At 40.9% G+C, this 23,341-nt stretch overlaps 1 pseudogene; it reads left to right on the top strand.

The window, feature by feature from the left end:
* The first annotated feature begins 9,854 nt into the window (after nucleotides 1–9,854).
* LOC115690767 (senescence-associated carboxylesterase 101-like) lies at nucleotides 9,855–17,923 on the top strand (annotated as a pseudogene).
* Nucleotides 17,924–23,341: the final 5,418 nt, after the last annotated feature.

The following is a 23,341-nucleotide window of genomic DNA, read 5'->3' as shown; positions in this document are numbered from 1 at the left end:
CCCTCACGATCTCACACCAAACTACGTGTAAACCACTTCCACACCTCTGCTTCTACACCCTATTTAAATGGTGAAAAATGAGAAGATGATTGCACCGTCACTGTCACATTTTAAAAAAAAATTATATAGACATTCCTGCTCTAATTTGTTTATGGACTCCCTGTATTCCTGGGTTACCGGTTGGGGCCATAGAGAAAAAAAGAAAGAGAAAATGACCCTGGCATTTTGCCTTTCCCTAGTGGATGAATATTTGGAATTAAAAAATCGGTTTGAAGACGTTTAACGCGAACACGTGATTGAACTAGACTAAGTCAAATTGCATTATCTTACTGAATGAGTTTGGATGCATGTATATAAACGGTTCGATTAATTGGTCCGAGAGAATCATTAATCTTTCCCAAGCCAAGATATTCCTCTGGACTTTGGGGAAACATAAATATATATATATATAAAGCGAGATGCCGATGCACTGCGCAGATTTAAAACTAGATTTGTTATATTATTTTAAGTATTTGATGTCGACTTGAATTTTTCGCAAGAAAAATTAATGTTTAGAAAATTGTAACAAAATAAATATTTATATCAATCAAATTCTCTGCTAGCATTTACGTGGAGTTTTATTTTTATATAGATTTATTCTTCTATTAAAAGAACGCATAAGACATAAAATTGTGATGTTTGTTGACTCATAATGTAAGTCATGCAATGTTTCGAGCACCTAAATTGATATAAACTAACAAGAAACATGAAAGGATAAAGTAAGAACGATATTTGCCCTCTATTTATCTCCTAATTTCACATATTTCAGTTTCTTTTTTCTTGGAAGTTCTCTCTTCTCTTTGGTAACCGTGTTATGTCTATATTTTTGTTTTGACAAGAGTTGATTGTTTCTCATTATCCATGACAATAATATCACATAGAGAATGATAGGAAACTTACAAAGATATGCTGAGGAAATTCAAAGATATGGTCCAACCCGATACTGAGAATATTATGCTCAGATGTTGCACAAACTTTGCTCTAGTTTCTAATGAAATGCGTTTCTTTTTCGACCAAAAAAAATGAGAAAAATCACTTCAAATTAGATAATTATGATGACACTCTTACAAGAAGAATGTGAAACCTCAGTCTTATATTTTGGAGTAAACCTCACTTCAAAAGTTGCATCCCTTCCCTAAAACCCGAACTTAAAAAAGATGACCATCCAGAGCTAAGTTTTTTTGCAATTTCTACTCCATAATGGCCAACATGGAAAAAAATAGAAGAATTAATAAAAAAAATGACTGGATTTAGTCGTTGCGTGGAGAGGCTCGACTGGTGAAGTGGGCATCCTTGGAACCAATCATGCCCTTTTCTTAAAATTTTCTTTCTTGTCTGATATTCGAAGTTGCTCAGTACTTGTGCATTAATTATTTTTTAAGTTACAGCCAGAACAGATCAATCGTTTATTATTCAAGCAGAGAGTGCTCGCTTAGTTGCTGCCTTTGCGGGAGACTGAAAGAGACTTGTCGCCTTATTTGGAGGGCACCAAGTCAACGTTCTCAAAAATGAGTATAGCAAGACGACCTTCTAATATCTACTGCGTAGCATTCTGTGTGTGATGGCTGCTAGATATTCACAGCATGCGTATATTAAGAAGGCAATGTTTTCCTTTAATCACCCTTTCCGCCAATGGATGACTTTTGGAAATAAAAATTCGGTTTGAAGACATTTAACGCGAACACATGATCGAACTGGACGCATGTGAAGATGAACAGTTTGATTAATTGTTCCGAGAGGTTTCTGCTCACGAGAGGGAGAGCGTATGAAATGATTAGCTCATAATTAAATGACTGACAGCAGCATTTATCAAGTGCTTAGAATAGTCTTTGCCTTCACGTGGACATCGGCCCTCGATTTGCAGTTAACAAATGCTTAATCACTTGATGCCTTTTGCGGATTGCTGTAATAAGGTATCAATCGGAACAACTTAACACAAACATTACTGGTGGCAGTTCTATCTTGGTGCTGGACAGAGTCAACTGGCATGAGGTGATTTCGGTCCTAAACATCTAAACCTTCCATTGATCTAATGTAACTATACACCTTTGCATGAAGATCTAATCAAGCCCTCCTAGCCACTTATAGCATGAAATTGTTGATATGACGGTTCAGTCAATTACCAATTGTCCCATGTGAGATATGACGTGGACAACTTTACTCTCTTCTCGTACTCAACAATAATCCTCCACGCCCGTCCAGCTTGTAGATGTTGAGATCTCGGCGAGCTCGACAGCAATGGGTAGAGACTCCAGATCTCGGTGAGCTTGGCCACTCCTTTAAATGTCAGCGAGCCCCTTTTTTTGTTTGTTATTCTCTTTATAAATTGTCTTCTGCGAGCAAATTCATCAGGCTTTTGAGAGAACTAAATAACTAGTGTTTTATGGGACCTCATTGTCTCCGAGGCCCAGGTTTGGTGTAGTGGAGAAACTACTTGAAGTAATGAAGCTCAGTTATCTTTTCTGACCAAAAAAAATAAAATAAAAAATAAGGAGCCGTGCCTGCTGTTGTAGTTGCAAATCCTTGATTGTGCCCCATTCATCCATGGATTGTGGGAGTTCACAAGTTTGTCGAAATGCCGTCAGTGTAATTTCACCTCATGGTATGTCGGTGTCAGAGATCCAATGGTGAATTCACATGAGTGCTCCTCTGATTTCGGCCACTCTTCTAGATGAATAATAACAAGAAAGAAAAAGAGGAACATTAGAAAATGTAAAAATGATGCAAAACGACATGGTTCAGAGTAAAATTGTCAATGTCAAATTGTGGGCCGTGATATGTAGGATGGCCGATGATGACTGGACTATCACGTCAGTAATTTAAGCGAGATTAGGCCAGAAAAATTTGATTGGATTTTCACTCAAAAGTTTAAAACTACACCTGATTACTGAAATGGCTTACGATTGAATTAGAGTTCGTATAATCGTTTACAACTAAAATAGCAATTTTCCCGTAATCACTCACCAACCAGCAGTTTAATTAGCTCGTACGCATAGGATGATGGTTTGATGTTTGTATTGTTGTCTTTTTTGGCCACCACGTTCATATTGGTTCTACAAGCAAGGAAAAAAAGAAATAAAATAAGGCAATAGCTATATTGCCAGTATATTATAGGGATAAGTACGTTGAAAGTCGTAAAACTTGTGACGAAAGTGCAATTAAATCTTAAAACTTTCAAAAAGTGCAATTGAATTATAAAACTTGTCGCAAAAGTGCAATTGAATCCCAAAACTTTCCAAAACTGTAATTAAGTTCTAAAACTAATCGCGAAATGTAATTGAGTTCTAAAACTTTCAAAAAGTGCAATCAAATCCTAAAACTTGTTAAATTTGTCCAATCAAGTCCTTCCATTGATTGCACTTTTTGAAAGTTATAAGACTTGATATCATATTGGTGACAAGTTTTAAGATTCGATTGTACTTTTTGAAAGTTTTAGGACTCGACTGCACTTTGGTGACAAGTTTTAGGATTTGATTGCATTTTTTGAAAGTTTTAGAATTCAATTGAACTTTCGTAATAAGTTTTAAAACTTCAAGTGCGCTTATCCCTCTATCATATTACCGTTATACTAGCTTATAGAGCCTATGCACTGGTAAAAGACTTGCGAAATAGATTACAGGAAATATATTCAACCAGTGGTTAATTATTTCCATTAACTGCTTCCTAGTGGCCTCAACAACCGGCCCATCACCACAATTAATTAACACAATCGATGTAATTAGAAAAAAAATAAACTGGTCAGTTGACCTGGACTAAGCAAAGTCGTCGCTTTGTTGGCAATAGGCATTATCCGGTGAAAAGATCGTTCCATTCGCTGCTCCAAGTTGGCCTTTCCTTTTGCACTTCTCGTAGTCTTCCTCTGCTGCGCATGCTTTATGGTCATTGCCTTCCGGGCATTATCCGGCCAATGGAGTGAACCGACATGATCTGATTTTGTTATCATTTGTACACCAGCAGTTTAGTCAGCCCGTGCTCGGAGCATGTCTTAAGGTTCATATTGTTGTCCTTTCTGGCCACGACATTAATATTGTTGTCTAGAAGCAAGGTCAACAGAAAGATAAGAAGGTGCTAGCTACCTATTGACCCGGTGAAGAACTAATATAAAAAGCTCCCGCTTGCTGTATAGCATGTGCAATTTGGTGAAGAACTAATATAAAAAGACCAAGACCTCTTTTGACCCTTACAACTGTTTTTTTCATTGGAGTTAATCATTGGGTAAATGACTTAAATGGTTCCAGAAATTTGACCCTATATGCAATATAATCTGTCACGCCCCGAACCCCAACGGGCTCGCGACACCCCTTCCACGGTCGTATTGAACGCGACGTCCCAGGACGCGTTGCCGACCCAAATGAAACACTCAACAATAAAGGCAAGCGGAAGCGAAATTAATTAACCCAGACAATAAATAATAACAAAGGGATAGCACGCAACAGTAATTGCATAACATCATAAAGCAGTCACTATTACAAAATGATAACCCAGTCTACCAAATTTAAAACCACAATTTTCAAAAGGGGGCGGTGGTTGACAAACTTATCTCCTCTACAAAAGATACTCAAAAGACAGGGTAAATAATCTATCTTTCAATCCCTGTGGTGCTCTGGCGGCATCTCCGAATCGATCACGGTCGCGGATCTGAAATGGTTATATAATAACCGTGAGAACGAGTCTCAATAAGCAACCCCCTATACCCCACGTAGGCCAATGCGTACCCAGACAAGTCGTACATGCAATCTACATCTACCCCATAGCATATAAAATTCGCATCATTGTACTTACCTCGTCATCAAGTCCATGCCAACTCTACACGTTAATCACAACGTGATAATACAATAATAATAATTAAATAACACATCACAATCGCTCAAATATCAACCACACTTGCACTCAATCAATCCAACTAATTCAACCAGCCAATTCATTCACACTTAATTCGCATGCATGGCCGAACATCTTTCTCACGACCCGCGCCACTGCGCCTCAGGTCCATTCTCACTGCCCGCGCCACTGTGCCTCAGGCCCACTTGGCACACCGGCCATTCATGCTTTCACACGGACCGCCGTCAACACGTCCCAAGCCCGTAGCCCTCCGATCAATCCGGGCTCAATTTCCAATGATCGACGTAAATACGTCCCGGTCCAACACACCTCTAACGGGCCACCGTCAACATGTCTCAAGCCCGCATCCATTTGGCACACCGGCCATTCATGCCTTCACACGGACCGCCGTCAACACGTCCCAAGTCCGTAGCCCTCCGATCAATCCGGGCTTATAATCGACAAGCATGCACACGCCATTCAATTTAATCAATTTCACGTCAATTGCACCAAACGATCCATATTCACAATTCGCCACGTCAATCCACAAACCCGACGTTCAAGTCGGCCACGTACGATCACCCAAGTCATGCACATTATTTTATCCAATCCAATTAGCACAATTATATCATAATATAATTAAATTAAAACATGCCCTAGCCGTTCTAAACCCGAGACAAGCCTATAAAATACCCAAAGTACTAAATAGGGTTTAGAAAGTCACTTACTTGGTTTTAGCCCGGAGAAAATCGGCTTGGGCCTAAAATGGCCCGGGTGAACAGTACCGGACTAGGCGCGGGCGCGGGCCAACGGGCGCGCTGACCGGCCAACACGGGCACGGTGGCCGATCGGCGTGCCCGCGCGCGGGCGCGGTGGCCGAACGGCGTGCCCGGCGCACGGCCGAGCCGGGACGGGCAAGGCGCCGGCCTGAACGGGCGAGGTGCCAGGCGGTGGCCTGGGCGAGCTCGGCCACGGCTTGGGCTGCTCGGCCACGACTGGCCAACGGCGACGACAGCGGCAGTTGGGCTGTTCTGGCGAGCACGGCGGATGCAAGTGGCTGAGCAAGGTCGCCGGGGCTGGTTGGTGGCGGACGGAGCAGCGGCGGCGGCCGAAACGGTGGCGCGCGGTGGCTGGGCGAGGCGGCGCCGGGGAGAGCCCAAAACAGGGGAAGCGTCGGGGAGGAAGAAAAACAGGGGAAGAAAGGTGGTGGTGGCCGGGGGGAAAGCAGCAGGTCGGCGGAGGTGGCTAAGGGGAGAGACTGGGTGGCGGAGGCGGAGCGGTAGCGGCCGGAACGGCGGCTCGCGGCGGCGGCGAAGCCAGGGGCCGAAACAGGGGAAGGCGCCGGGGAAGAGAGAAACAGGGGGAGAGGAAGTCGCGCGACGGCCAGAGGCGGTACGGCGGCGTCACGGGCGGCCGGGCGACGGAGGACAGGCCGGCGGACGGCTAGGCAACGCCGGACCGCGGCGGATGCAGCGGCGAGCTGCTGCTAGCGTGCAACGCGGACAGGACCGGCGACAAGCAAAGCGGGGCAGCGGCGGCGGTCACGGGACGCAGCGGCGCGCGCGGTTCGGTCGGGCGACGGCGGCGCGAGGCGGACGGCGAGGGGTGGTCGGTGGCGGCTGACCGGGCGAGCGAGAAGCGAGGTGCGGAACCCGGTCGGCGAATGACCGAGAAGACGAAGAAGAGAGGGAAGAAGAAGAAGAAAAAGGAAGAGAGAGAAGGAGAGGGGATGGGTCTGACACGGGGGGAACGATCGCGCGAGAGAGAGAGAGAGAGAGTCAAACCTTCTTTTGACTCATCCTATGGCTCACATTTGGCCTTGGTGAGCACGCCAAGATCCAATGGCCAAGAAAATTTCAAATTTCAAAATAAAAGAAAAGGCTAAATAGACACTAAATAAAATAAACTCAGAGGGAGGTCTACTAGTCCAAATCTGCACCCGGTCAAAAATCCACTTTTCACATATTCATGGCAATAGCGACGCTGGCCACAATAATATTGACACCGTCCAATTAAATTCGTCCTGGAACTCCGAGAAATTCGACACCAAAGTTTGGGCTCTAAATAACGGCAAAATTCGATCGAGTGCGATTCTAGCGAAATCTCTAATTTAAAAATAATAACCGAGAGTGATCAGTTCCCGGGCGAGATTTTCCTATAAGCACACTGACAAATTACACGTTTTATATATCCCAACTAGGGGCCAAAATTCGGAATGTCACATAATCCATGAACTTTAAATTTGTTTAATGTGATCCATATACCTTTAGTACATATTCAATTAGTCCATGGACTATATGGAAAATGTCAATATCATCTTTCCATTAATTCAATTTTAGAGACAACATTAAACATTTTCGGACTAAATTAAACATATACTAAAGTTCAGGAACCTCATTGAACAAATTACAAGTTGAGGGACGATATTGCACATTGAGCTAAAGTTTAGGGACCATATTGAATAAATTTAAAGTTCAAGGACCACATTGCACATTGCACATTGAGCTGGGCCAAAGTTTAGAAGACCATTTATATCATTATCCCTTATTAATTCCATCATTGCCATAACTTGCTCCCATCTATATTCAACCTTGCTCGAAATGCTTTAGGGAAGACTCACAATTGGTAAAAGAAGTTGATGATAAAACCATATGAGCAGTCTTGCAATTGAAATAATTGGAAAACACCGGTAGTTGCTTAAGTTGTCCAATTGGATCCACATATTCCATGGCATTATTCACCCTGCAACATCTATCAAACCTTCACATGGACAATCTTATTGTCTCTTGAAATCATGTAAAAAGAATTGGACAAAAGGCAATCCGTTACAATGACCATAGATTCCGGTTGATTTGTATAACCGGGACAAAAGGCAATCCAGTCGTACGGGTAGAGTATTTGGGTTCACAAAAAAAAAAGAGAAAAAGGAGGTTGATTTTTTGTGTTTCGATCTTCATGGGTCAATCAGGTTCCACTTTTAATCCACCACAAGCCATGGATTTTAATCCAGACTAAAGTCTTTCAAACCCATAGTAAGATGTAACTACGTACATTATTCAAAGTCACTACCCATTCAGCCTTCTTTGCACTCGAAGACTTAATCTCTAAAATTAATATAAACAAATTTGCTCGCAATTTCTTTGTTTCAATTGCATCTTCGATCCGTGTCAACTCTCCATAGGGCCCCACGTGTCTTCCTACGTCCCCCATTTATTCCGCTTTCTAATATAAATATATATTTCACTCATGCAGAGTGCCACATGTCAGCCATACATAGAAAATGTTGTGGAGCACCACTTTTACATTTCTCTAATAAGATAGATTCATTGTAACTATTTTAAATATATACATGAGACATTTAATATTATAAGCTTAAATCTAAGCTCTAAGAAATTGTACTCTTTGTTTTGCACAAGCACATCAACAATTTGTTATAAGTGTAGTAATTTTGGGTTTTTGATAGTCAAAAAATTAATTTGAGGATTTTTATCGTATTAACCCAAGCTTTTATTTTGTTTACCAGCAGTAAAAGCAATTGATCTAGATGATGGTGCATATAAAGTTTTTTATTTGCCAAATAGAATTGTTCCATGAGCTTGGTTCATTTTTCTTTTGTTATAACCCCTTTTTACGAACATCAAAAGGGCAAGTCCAGGTCGGACTTAACTCGGGCTCTCCCAAGCCCATACCATATCGCGACTTAGGGTTTAAGTTTTTAACATGCAAGTGGTTTATATCAAGGAGTCGCCACTAATCGATTTGGGGTAGGTCGATTAGAAACCCAAATAGGGTGATGGGAGAATCACCCTATTCCTACGAACCAGATTAAATGAGTTCGGACTTGGTTACACTAGTTGGATAACTAATGCCCTTTCGGTACCATTTTACCCTGTTCATTTACGTAAACATTTGTCGAGGCAATTTGGATTGATTTTAGGACCTTTCTCCTAACATGTGAGGTGATCAAGCGAGTGCATAATCGAAACGATTAGCATCGAACACAACCATTCATGCAAATAAGGTTCTAACCTTAACTAAGTCGGATGACATTCAAAACACAACAGTCATGCAATTGTATTAAAAACATGCATAACAATACAACGGTAATAAAAACTATCATGCAAAATACTACCGCGTAATCCTAGGTTTATCTAATTTAAACATGGTAAATTATGCATAATAATACTATAACAAATAAAACATTTAGAATATAATACAATTTTAAAAAAGTTTTTTTTAAAATTTTTTTAAATTTAATTTTTAAATTTAATTTTTTTTTCGAAAAAAAAAATAATAATAATAATAATAATACAGAAAAAAAAAGGAAAAAAAAATAATTTTAATTTAATTTTTTTTTTAAATTTTTTTTATTTTTACATTTTTTTAAAAAAAATTTAAAAATAATATTCATTTAAATTGCAATATTTTTGTTTTAGGAATTAAAGAAAATTAATTCCTAAATTTTGTGCAATTAATTTTGGGCAAATTTAAAAATAGGTGTCAACAATAACCCAAGGGCATTAATGTGAATTCTCGACTACTTGGAGACCCATGGAGCACATTACAAATGTCATGAACCAATTAAATTCAAATCTTCGACCTATGCTAGTAGCCCTGACCTAGTTGTAGCTGCACGCATTTAATAAGATTCAGATAGGTGATCTCAAAGTTCCTAAGCTTCAAATCCCCTAATAACCAATCAACCATGCTAATCCACGATTAGCATGGTTAAATTTTTCACATGTCAAACATCACATTACCGCACTAATACATCATCGAATCTCTGATTTTTTTTCTTTAACCAAATAAATCCGGCCTCTGTTGGCTAGGCCCTATTGATAAAGATGAAAAGGATGGCTTTTAGAATTTCTTATTATGGCAAATGAATGACTTTCGGAGTTTTCTTGCTTGGCCATTGACTTTTGGAGTTTAAGAATCGGTTTTAGAATATTGAACGTGAACCCACGGTCGTTCCTGGAAGTCTACTATCTAATTTAATTTATCTCAAACAAACCAACTGGGCTGCTGGGGAAACGCCATCTCGAGGATTAAAATGGAGTTTTCCTTGGTGGAATGATAAATTTTGCTAAGCAAACTGTCTTAAATTTCCTTCTCGGAGTTCTACAAATCTGAAAGGGATGCGGTTCGCTGGTTAAGTTGCCGTTGTGCGAATCCAACAACCTTCCCAGAATTGATCTGATGGAAGATCCTGAGCATATGTAAAGATTTTCTTTCCTTTGCTCAGCTTCTGAAACAAAATTTGCTTAAATCCGAGATCTGCGAAGAAAGTGCGTACATTCCACGTTGACTTTTTACTGCTAAAACATCTTATCAGTCTGTTGGTTTCCTGAGTTGCAGATTCGGCAATGGATTATATTTGGCAAACTTGGTTGTGTCAACCAATATTCTTATAGATTCATGGAAAGTGATATCTGAATACCAAGGGAAGAACCCCAATATCATCACTCGTAAACATCAAGACTACAATATCATTGCCTTTGTCAGCTCACCGGTCCATACAAGTGTTCTTCAACGAGAAAGTGGTTTGGTTCCTATATCGGAGATCTCTGAGTTTCAGTTCCTACGCTCCGATGCTCTTCCATCTTTTTCAATAAATAAAGCTGCTGTTTCTCCATTTAACTCTCTTCGTGACAATTTCCCTCAACTACAAGAAGAGGTACCCTATTTATTTATTCTCTCAAGTTATCCATTATAGCTAGCTATTAGTTGCTCAGAGGTCTCCAAGTATTTCTCAGATCTACGAATCATCTATTAAAGATATTGTCACAGAAGTACTAGCTATAATGGTTGCCCCCTTACGATTTTCACCTTGTTTCCGTTTATTGGATGAGATGTGATGGCATTGTTTTGCTAGAGAAGTATGCTTTTTTAGCATAGTTGTGATCGTAAATCAGTGTCTTTATTCTGTGATCTTGAATTGAATAATGTCACAAAATTCTGCGTGAAGCACACTGGAAATATGTTGGTTATGATGCAAAGCAACATATATATTTTAGTATGCTGAAGAATGAGAGTTTTTTCATAATATTAAGTAGTGAATATAGCTTAAGTGGCACTTCATTTGATGATTTTGTACACGTTGCTCTTTTCAAATGCACACCGCATATAAACACGAGAAAATTGATTAACCATTATTCCTGTCGATTAAGTTTTAAGGTTCAAAAGATGGTGAAATTAATGGAATTTGACAGGTAAAAGTACAACGAATCATGTGTTATCAAAATCGGTAGGTCTATGCTCAATTGATAGATTCAGCAGGGTTTCGCGGATTAGCGTGAGAGTCAATGGATTGGATCAATTATATGCATGCATGTTGATAAGAGCCGAATGACTCTCTTGGGGTACATATAAGCATTGAAAATTTCATTTGCTCACACAGACTTTGCTCATTCTGCTTCAATGCAGGATAAAAATGAGGAGCCTATCCTCTATATTATCACAGGACATTGTCTGAATGGATCCGTTGCATCCCTTTTTACATTAAGGCATCTAAACAAGCTCGATCCAACCAAATGCAAACTCCTTTGCATCACTTTTGGTTCGCCCCTCCTCGGGGACAATGACTTCCAGCAAGCCTTATCGCGCCATCCGACATGGAATTCTTGCTTCTTGCATGTAGTTCACAAGGATGATTATGTCCCGATATTCCTTGGTCCTTCATACAAGCCTTTCGGTACATTCCTTTTGTGCTCTGAATCGGGTTGTGCAAGCTTCCAAGCCCCTGAATCCGTAATTGAGATGCTGACAAGCGAGAGCCTGATTGTAGCTCGAAATCAAGAGTCCCAAACTTTCGATTATAGGAACGTTATTGAATGTCTTGAGAAAAAACATCTTCTCAGGGATGGTCCTAGCTTTCTCGGGCACAAAGCAGACACATATGAAGCTGGGATTACTGCTCAAGTCACAGCAGTTGGCCTCTGGCAAAGTCAGGTACCTCATCTTGACCATGTTATGTTCGGTTTGACCCCTTGTTCTGGCTGGGGTGTTTTAAGCGGAGAAATTGTGATTCCACTCTAATTGTGGGCCCTGAATAAATAATTAATATTAGGGAAAATATCACAAAAGATGCCAAATTATGCCCACTGTGACGCAAATACTCCAAGCATTTTTTGTGTCATCAAAAACCCTACACTTGCCCACTGTGACACAAATAACCCCAACGAAAAAACCCAAACTTATACGTGTTGACATATAAACTCTATATTTCAGTTCTATTGAAGGTATATTTATTACACTGGTATAAGTTCGGGATTTTTTATGGGAAAGTTTAAGATTTTTAATGACACGAAGAAAAGTTCGAGGTATTCGTGTCATAGTGGGCATAGTTTAGGATTTTTTGTGTTTTTAACTCTAATATTTAACTATTACTGTTAATAAAATAACAGTTACTTCATTACTAACTTGAATATCCCTCTTGATTGATTATTATATGCAATGTTAAACTACTGTTTATAACTAATTACTATAGTAAATTAATAAAGTAACTATGAATTGTAATTGTGTGTATTATATTAACTTATCTAGATGAATATAATATTAATTTTATTTATAATCACGGATACTATTGTAACGACCCGGTCCGACGAGGGCGGGGAGTGGTCGCCGGGGCCAGAGGGCTTGGACAAGGAGCGGCTCCTGGCAGGCTTCTAAGATGGCAAGGGGGGCATGTCTCTTGTCCCACATCGCTTAGGGGGGGAGTTTATAAGGCTTGGGTTCTCTACTACGTAAGCGTTTCACATGGGCTTGCTTCATTGCGCATGATGAGAACAAAGCCTTGAGGGAAAGGGCCGAGAAGCGCCCCAAAGAGGACAATATTGGGCTTGGGGGAGGAAGGGCCGAGCGCCTGTGCCCAAGACAACGCGTTTTAAAGCCATGAGGTCGGTGGGCCCAAAGCGGACAATATTACACGGTGTAGACCCGGGTCCTTACAAATGGTATCGAGCCGACTCAGGCCGCGTGTGAGGCCACGGCGAGGACAGCCGTGCTCGAAGGAGGAGAATGTAACGACCCGGTCCGCCGCCGTGTGCTCGAAGGAGGGAGAATGTAACGACCGGTCCGACGAGGGCGGGGAGTGGTCGCCGAGGCCGAAGGGCTGGACAAGGAGCGGCTCCTGGCGGGCTTCTAGGATGGCAAGGGGGGCATGTCTCTTGTCCCACATCACTTAGGGGGAGAGTTCTGGGGGTAGTTTATAAGGCTTGGGTTCTCTACTCTGTGTAACGCGTTTCACATGGGCTTGCTTCCGCTGCGCATGATGAGAACAAAGCCTTGAGGGGAAGGGCCAGAGAGCGCCCCAAAGAGGACAATATTGGGCTTGGGGGAGGAAGGGCCAGAGAGCGCCTCTGCCCAAGACAACGCGTTTTAAAGCCGTGAGGGTCAGTGGGCCCAAAGCGGACAATATTACACAGTGTAGACCCCGGGTCCTTACAACTATTGCTCATTTCGTAGGAATTGTGCAAAGTTAACAATGTTAATATGCTATAAAATATAACTATAGCTGTCATTATTATCGTTTGACATACATTATTAAACATGACCTTAGAGTTGGTAAACTTATTTATGATTTTAATCCTAATGGTTGCACTGTTATATATCAAATTAGGGTAATGATATTTCCAGAACCAATAAATCTTATTTCACAACTTTTTCGAACTGTAAATTTTATTGGACTCATTTGCCTGAAAGCTCATTTACAATCTCCTCGAAAAGTAAGAAAAAGTTAACACCTACCGAATTAGGAAACAATCGAAGAAGCCAATTTATCTTATTTTGTTTCTCCTATTTTCTATGTTTCGCGTTTTATTAATTTTTTATAGTCTTCAAGTAACATGATCTATCTCTATATTAATGTCACAAGCAATTTTAAATTTTTTTAAATGGAAGTTGCACTTTTATTAGTAGCAATTTATTCACTTAATTACGTAAGCTATGAATGACTTTTCTGTAATATATGTGTTTTTAGATTTTTAATTCATTTTCTTATCTTAATTTAATACCATATGTCATGTTAATAGTGTTAGTTCTTATAACAAACATAGGCAATAGGTATTCTGATTTTCCGTTTACCTTACTCATATACATAATATTCATTTTCATTAATTAATTTTACTATAACATTAAAATGTAAGTGAGATTATTTATATTAAGCAAAACTTGTTCATAAACTTGTTCATGTTATGAAGTAAGGTATACCTCTACAGCAATAAAATATAAACTACCAACTAATATATATGTTATATGGTTTGATAATAAGCTGTTTATTGAAATTGAGTGAATGTATTTATTAGCTGAAATCTATTCACTTCATTACATAAGCTATAAATGATTTTTGTGTAAGACATAAATTTTTAGATTTTTTTTCATTTTTTTCTTCTTAATTTAATAAGATATGTCATGTTAATTATCTTTACTTATTTTTCCCGTAGGAACATAATTATTTAGTGAAACTTATTCACTTAATTAAAAAGTTATCCTCAAATCACAACTAATTTATTCGGTAATAAAATATGTTCTTAAATATTTTTATTTTCCATTTTACTTTACTCATATAAATAATTTTCATTTTCTCAATAATTAATTTGACTATAAAATCTAAAAGTAAGTTATATTTATTTATATTAAGCAAAAGTTGTCCATGTTATGAAGTGAAGTGTACCTCTAGGGCTAACAGAAAAAAAGGTAAGTTTTAACTCAAATTTCAGGTAATCAACTTAATTTATCTCTTATAATATTTCACGTTTTCTTTCAATTTTATTAAAATGAAATATATTTTCTTAATTTTATTACAAATTGATTTTAAAAAAAGCTATATTATTAAATAATTTTTTTAAAAATATATTTTTCCAATTTTAGACTTAGTAGGTAAATGTTTGGAGATAACAACTAAGGTAATGGTTAAAAGGTTATTGTTAAGCATTAATACCACGAAAAATCCCAAACCGGTGCACTTGTGATAAATTTATCCCCAAACTAATTTTTTTATCACTAAAAATCCCAAACTAGTATACCTATAATAAGTTACCCCAAAATAATTTTTTGACCGCCAAAAACCCTAAACTGATACATTTATGAGAAATTTACCCTTCATAAAATTGGATTAATAAAAAAAACTACAAACTATTATACATATGACAAGCGGAGGGTAAAACCCCAAAACTAGTATATTTGTCAACTGTCACGGGTCATTTAACTCAGCAATTTGAAAATAAAATTTAACGAAAACTAACGGAGGGTAAATTTGTCACAGGTGTACTAGTTTTGGGATTTTTAGTGGTCAAAAAATTAGTTTAGGGTAAATTTATCACACGTGTATCAGTTTGGGGTTTTTCATAGTATTAACCCTATTGTTAAACGAGTGCATAAAACCACAATACTAAACTAAACTCAAACAAGAAAACAGACACTTAGAATGGAAAGGAAAGTGCCAAGTGAAGATAGGTTTTTTCCCATGGAAGAAAGAAGAAGGTAATTTTGGTTTTATTTGATTTTTTACTCAATCTGTTAGAAGCTACTTTTGTTTTTATAATTTTTAAAAATCCTCATAGAGATTGTGGATCAATATTAATCGCAAATATCTCCAATCAAAATATAGAATAACAAAAAGTTGTGGAAGAAGTTGTTTTTAGTTGTGACAACGGGGAAAGTAACAAAAATGGCATAAACATGTTGCGTCGATCTTAATTCAGTCCTAAATCTTTCAATTGAACTAATTTAGTTTTAAAACTTTTGCATTTGCGCTAATTAAGTAAATCCGGCCAATTTGACTTGGAAATCGCTGACGTGGACACTGGCTATCTCACATGGTGTGGCAGCGATTACGTGGACATTTTTCAAATAATAGTTTAATAGTATTTTGAATTTTTTATGGTTTTTTTCTTTTCTTCTCTCTCTTTTTTAGAGGGCCTCGTCAGACCCGGCGAGGGCCGCGGTGTCCTCACCTGGCCCAGATTTGGCGAGGGCGTCATGGCCCTCACCAGATCTAGGTGAGGGGCTAGTGGGCCCTCAACCAGTGTTGGCAAGGGTCGGCCGGCGACCCTTGGCGACCTCAGCCTAATAAAAGAAGTAAAGAGAAGAAAAGAAAAAAAACCATATAAAATTATATAAAATTCAAACTATTATTAAAAAATTATTAAAAAATGTTCACGTCAGCGTCGATCGCGTCACATAGGATGATCGGCGTCCATGTCAGCAATTTTCGGCCAAAATTGACAGGATTGACTTAATTGACATAAATGCACAAGGTTTAAGATAAAGTTGGTCCAATTGAAAGGTTTATGACTGAATTGACACCAATGTAATAGGTTGAGGACTTTTTTGGTACTTTCCCTAATGGGAATGTCATTTCCCTTAAATTACTTCGTAAATGCTATGTTAGATTTATGAAGATCATGATTCTTGCAACAGTTTTTTACTGCCAAAGAAAGACTCTATTATTTTTCAGTCCCACGATCCATCCAATCAAGAATTAGAATCCCGATTTAATCCAATTCCAATCTTTTCGTTTGACTTAGTATAAAACGAAGAAATGAAAACTCCATATGGATTCCATTTTTTCTTTTTTCCATGTCTTGTTTTTCCTTCCTTGGTTAGTTTCACCCTAACTTTTGGAATAACGAACTATGGATGTATTGCATTGCGCCCTTTGAGCGGTTGCATTTCAAGGACACAGACTCCCAAAGCGTCCGATAATTTCAGTGCACAAAATTCAATCATGATTAGAAGACACAAATCACCAATAGACGCAAGATTCTAGTACTGGTTTTTTGTAAACGGCTCGTTCATGTATGGGCCTTTACTCCTCGAGTGAAGAATTGCCGAACATCAAAGCCCCTATGTGACGAATGATTTTCCCCTCATGGACTTTTAACCGGTAGAATTTTCATTGTCATGACAGCAGCAGGATGGGGGCATCTCTGCTCTGATTAAAAACATAGCAGCGCACGAAAAATTCGTCATAAAGCAACAGAGAGAGGAACTTGATCCTGCAGAATTGGAAGAAATGAAAGTGTACCTGACTTTTTTGGAGTGGTACATTAATAAATGCAGAGGCAACGGCGAGGGTCCTGGTTACTATGACAGCTTCAAGAATGCACGGGAACGGCGTGACAATGGAGTTGACAAGTACAAGACATACCTGACGGTGTATTGGGAGAAGGTGGTCGAAGATGCAGAGAAGAAGCCCCAACTACCAAGTGCGCCACTGCGGAACTGGTGACTTTTTGGCGGGACAAACTACCGGAGGATAGTCGAACCGCTAGACATAGCAGAGTATTACAGAAGGGGCCGGAAGGATTACTTAACTCGCGGAAGATCCAAACACTACGAGAGGCTGGAAAAATGGCTGGAAGATAACCAGAAAGCCAGGAAAAAGGGAAAGGAGACACAGGAAAAGTCCGAGAAAGCCGGGCAAAAGGGAAAGGAGACACGGGATGGTCCTTCTAAATCAAAAGTGGTAAATGTGACAGAGGATTCTTGCTTTTGGGCACGTGTGGAGGATGCGATCCGGTCATGCAGGTCGCTGGACAGAGCCAGAGTGGGATCATCAAATGATTCAGAAGAAAAAAGGCCATTCGACTTTGAGCATTATGTCATGGATTTGATCGAGAGGGAGAAGGTTTCTTCAGACATATTTTTGGAGAAAAGCAGCTATATGCAGTGGTGGAGGGAGTATCGGGAGATCTTGAACAAGAAAGTTGTAGGTTCTCATTCTCACCACTCAGAACTCATCAATTACATGATGGAAGGCCGCTACAAAGATTATGGTAAACCTTCCCAGATCAATTCAAATGGGAATCCATCTGACACATCCCATTTGGGTCCTTCGACTTCTGGAGATCCTCGCGGCTAACAGCTGATTTCATGAGGAATGGCCGACATGAAAGTTATGCTGAAGTTATCCTGACTAATCCAAATGCTAAGGGTTATGCTGAAAATTAAACATTTGCCAGTCCCATGTCTGTATTATTAAGCATTTTGCCATATTTCGAATGCAACATGATAAGAACACGACATTTATCCAAGTCCACAGGATTAATATTGGCTACTACTCATAGCCACTGTGGCCCTCGTGATAAAGACCGAGATTTCCGTTTCCCTATCGGTATGGATTCAATCCGCTTTCTTTCGCCACTGCTTGACCCAAATTATAGGACACTGCTATGAGAAATGTATGCATTCCTGTAGGCTCCAAGTTTGAAAATCTATGCAGTCAGAATTGTTCGATACCAATGCGTAGATCTATTAGCAATACAAACTCTAGAAGATACTCATTCCACATTAAAGAAAAAAATTTGTGTGGCAAATCGGTGGGTGATTGACATCTAGCTTAATTGATGGGATTCTTGTTGGATGCGGAACCATAGCGGTGGCACTATAAGAAAGTTGTAATAAGCGATGACGCTCTTAAACTTCCCTTAATTTATAAGTGATTATAAAAACCCATTCTTCCCGAAACACACTTGTACCAAAATACGGTATAGGTATGACGTACAAATAAAATGTCGTCTCAAACACCTAATAGACAAACTATTTGTGAATAGCAGAAGCTCAATCAGTATTACAATTTTTTTCTCTCTGCACTAATAAATTAAATACTAAGGGCAAACTGACTCATATAAACACACACACCACTCTTTTTTTTCTCACTCCCAGACGGGCAACTCTCTCTTTTCTCTCTGTTTGGGAAGCTCTCTTAAATTAAAGTTTTGAGGCTTTCCAAAGCCCTATTTATAGGCTCCAATCTAGCGCTCAGATGGAGACTATCAGTGCTCCACTTGAGGTTCCTAAGTGAAATGAGGAAAATTATCAAAATAGTCATAAATTTATTGTAATTGTACCAACTCAATTCTAAATTTTTTTTCTTACAAATTCAGTCCTAAACTTTTTGCATCCGTGCCAATTCAGTCCATCCAGCCAATTTAGCCAGCCGGCACTGACGTAGACACCAGTCGTCCAACTGTCACGCTCCATACCCTACGAAGCGCTAACATCCCTACCTTGGTCGATTGCAGTGCGACGTCCCAGGAAGCGTCGCCGACCCAACGCCCAACAGAGAACAAGCACAAACGGAAGCAATTAAAAACAACCCTGACAATTATAAAATACGAGCCAAGGATAACCAACAAGCAACCAGCGCGGGAGCATACTTGCACTTTACATTGCTATAGAAAACTTCTTTACAGACATCTATACACAACTGGGAAAAGATATAAGTCCTCGCCTACACGATCTACAAGCCACGGGGTCAAAAAGACAAGTGGCTAGGGAGGTCAGACTAACTCAAAGAGAGGGCTACAATCAAAAAGTTACCAACCCTCACTACTAGCTATGGCTCCGGATACCTAGGGTTCCCACTCAGGGTCGGAAGATCCAGTAGTTTCGTCCGACGGCTCCTCTGAAGGATTCTCCGAAGACTCGGACGGTTCAGAATCCATATCTTCGGCTTGGGCTCGCTCATCTTCAGAGTCCAGCTCCAACTCTGGATCTAGGTAGAGACCTAACTCGTCGTCTACTCCCAGCTCTTCGTCAGATCCTACCTCAGCGACTTCTCCGTCTTCGCTTGAGTCTTGATCCATCGGCTCGGGTTCCGGCTCCTCTTCGGCATCTTGGTCCTGATCTTCAGCTATCACCTGTGGCTCCTCATCCATAGGCTCATCAACGCCATCTACATCGTAAACATCCTGAGGATTGATCACTTCGCCATTCGCATATATGGGTTCCATCAATCCATTTTGACCAATTGGCGCATCAAAAGTTCTCAGGGGTTGCCCTAGGTTTCCGTCTGCATCTCGCAAGCACCAGGCTATGTACTCCTGAGTCTGATGAAAGTATTCTCCCACGTTTACAAATACCACGGATCTATATCTCACATAGGATTCCCCATTTCCTGCGGGGCATGTACTGGTATACTGGTGTATCTGTACAGGTATTCCAAAAAGCGGCGGGTTCGGCATCCTTACGGCTGGGGGTCTGAAAAATTTCGGTTTACACAACCGTGAGACGAATCTCAATGAGTTCAACCCCTAAACCTAGGCTAGGCTAGCATGCAATCTCCTGACCGGAAAATAAATAAGTGAAACCATAGTTCAACAACAATCAAATAATCCTCCAACCCTGCAGGTTAGGCAGTTCAATATATAATAATCACGGCACGTACGTGGCACATATTATCACACGTACGCCAATCACATGCTCATACACCGAGGCTCACACACTCGCATGCCAGTCCATGCATGTTCATGCATGCAAATGTCGTCGACATGTCACGTGTATTTCCCGGCCCACTGGCCCATACTGGCACACTGGCAATCGCCCAATTTATTATTTATTACGACTCGAGTCATCAATTTTTCACGACCCGGTGCGTCTAGCCTGCTTCAAAGTGCATGAGGCGCAGCAACCGATCTGGTCCAGTGTCTCTAGCCTGCTTCAAAGTGCATGAGGCGCAACACTATTCTCCTTGCGAACCAGAGCCTGCTTCAAAGTGCATGAGGATGGTCGCCTTCCGGACGTACCGGGCATCGTCCTGCTTCAAAGTGCATGAGGACGGTATCGACCCGAAGGTCATGACCCAAAGGTCCTTAGGTGATCACACAACTCATTATTATCTGAACCCAGCGTATAACGCTTCAGGGTATTTTAGGTGATCACATGCTCATGGCAGACACGCATTCTCGCACAATTTCATCACATGCCTCACTCTTGGCATACGCAATGCGTGCCCATGTTATGCAATGCAATGCACCACGAGCACCAATATAATTCAGACACCTAATGACACAATACGTGCTTAATTGGTCCAATTAATACCGTGTGGCCTAACGTGCGATTCACAAATCAGTAATTCATTGTAAACTAAACAATGGCCAATCGCACTCCATAAACTCAGCCACACCACATACGACATAGCAGTACGAAATCAACCACAATTAGGCACAATTGACGTACAATCAGTCAACCCGGACATACCCGGTAATTTTCCAACGGGCTCCTAAATTGGTCATTTGATCCAATTAATCTCCCCAAATAATTCTCATTAATCCACTAAATTTCCCAATGATAATTTCTACCAATCCGTCCTCAACCCAGTTTGAAATACCCACTGATACTATCTAAGCCAGTCCAAATTGTACCGATAACACCTAAACCAGTCTAGAAAAACGCACTAACAGTCCTAATCCGGGTTTAGGAATTTTACTCACTTAATCCAAGATCACGACGACGAGGAACGGCGGCCGATCACTGGTGAACAGTGAAACCGGCGGCGGAATTCCCGGCGGCGCATACTGTTCACGCGGCACTGTTCACGGTACTGTTCACAGAGTATTGTTCACAGCGGTACGGACTTGTAGGGACGGGCGGAAAACGGTGGCCGGCGAAGTGGCGGTGATGGCACGGCGGGCCGTACGGACGGCGGCGTACGGATGCTACAGTACCGACCATACGGACACCGTACGAACGGTGACGGTCGACGTCGTACGGTGAGGCTGGACGGCTGGGTGGTGACGGAACGGCGATCCGAGCTCCGGTGAAGCTCCGGTGAGGCTCCGACGCGGCGGCGGTGCTAAACCGGGAGAGAAAAAGAGAGAAAATGGGAGAGAAAGAGCTGGTGGGGGCTGCTGGGGGTGGTTCTGCCGAGAATGAGGGGAGGAGAGAGAGAAAAGATGGTCAGCTGGTCAAATAAAGCAGCCCATAGTGCCACGTGTCGCCGATCCGTGAAAAAAGACCAAAACACCCCTAATCTAACGGTTCTAAAGAGATAGGCTTAAATAATTGAGGGGCAATTGGGTCTTTGGTGCCAATAATGCTGCTGATAACCACAGTTACTTATCCCAAAAATTTCCCAAAAATTCGGACCCGAAAACGGCCCAGGGGCAAAACCGTCATTTTTCCGGTCCCGGGGCGAAATTCCAATTTTCGCACATACGTGTTCCATATGTGCGTGGCCAACATAATATGGTGTCGGATTCGCGAAATTCACTTTCTAAGCCCTCGAAAATCGACTGCGAAGTTTCGGGAATAAAATAATATTATTTTCCAATTTTTGTCGAAATTCCAATTTTTGGCCATAATGACTCCTGGTATGCGTGGCCACCCAAAAATGGTGTCGGCCTCGAAAAATAACCTCATTTGGCCTCGAAAAGCAACGCTGGCGTCCGAGGGGCAAAATGTAATTTTTCACCCACGGACCGAAATTCCACTTTTTACTCGTACTAACTCCAAACGTGTGTGGCCAGCGTAATATGACGTCAGATTCCCAAAAATAATCTCTTAAGCCTTCGAAAATCGACATCGAAATCCGGGCCCAATTTCGTGATCAAAACTCGCTCGAGTTTCAATTTCAGGGTCTCTGGCTAACGGGCGGATGTTTAGGACATACGTGTATCGACCTAGGGTTATTCGAATTACGACGGTCCCGATCATTGAGAGAATGAGAAATTATCATTAGTTCCAAGGATCACGATCGTTCGGTTCAGGTTCAGGACTGGTTGGCCACGTGCACTTTCGGTCTTGCAGAATCACCTGCGATCCGATTGTACATCGTTGGCCTTGGCCAAACCAAATCCATCACCTTTCCTAAGATCGGCCCACGTTGGCCCAAAATATTCACTCATCGTATCTCGAGATCGGTGTCCCGTTCCTTTGTCGAGTCCACTGGTCCACGTCCGTTTCCTAGTTAGCCATACCCCATTGGTTAGTATCCCGAGAGTGATCAGCTCTGGGCGAGACTTACTAAAATGAAATGCGAAATATTGTCAATTTTATTGATCCCGGAATTACGTCGAAATTCGAGCTGTTACACCAACCGACGCTGACATGGCAATTTTTGATTTTTTTTAAAATTTTCCCAAATTTTTTTTGATTTTTTTATTTTGATTTTTTTCTGCTTTCATTTTTTGTTTGCTTTCCTTCTTCCCCTGGCCGGTCCGACGACGGGCCAGGGCCTAAGGCCGGCGAGGTCAAGTGACCTCGCTGGCCACTGGTCTGGCCATGGCGAGGGTGAGCTTACCTCGTCGTCGCTGGGCGAGCTTGTCACCCTGCCATGGCCAGACCAGTTGCCGGCGAGGTCACCTCTACCTCGCCGGCCCTAGCCCTAGGCCGGGGAAGAAGGAAAGCAAAAAAAAATAAAAAAAAATTCGAAATCTTTTTTTGAATTTTTTTTTAAATTGCCACGTCATTATTGGCCGGACAACCTGGGTCGGCTGGCAAAAATTGACTACGTCAACGCTGGGCAGCCAAAATTGACTAGATGCATTGAATTGGCACAAATACAAAAGGTTTATGACTAAATTGACCCAAAAAAAAAGTTTATGACTGAATTGGCACAATTGAAATATGTTTATGATTGTTTTGATAATTTTCCCAAGTGAAATGTGTAGCCAAAATCCTTGAACAAAAATTCACACGTTCAGCTCAAAATTTGAGCCCACAAACTTTGAAAGACGCAACCCTTAACTTTAGGCTG

This window comes from Syzygium oleosum, unplaced genomic scaffold, assembly GCF_021117445.2.
Source record: "Syzygium oleosum isolate NSW1041296 unplaced genomic scaffold, Sole_v2.1 Sole_v2.21, whole genome shotgun sequence".
In the NCBI taxonomy this organism is placed as follows: domain Eukaryota; kingdom Viridiplantae; phylum Streptophyta; class Magnoliopsida; order Myrtales; family Myrtaceae; genus Syzygium; species Syzygium oleosum.
This window is presented reverse-complemented; position numbering and strand designations above follow the sequence as displayed.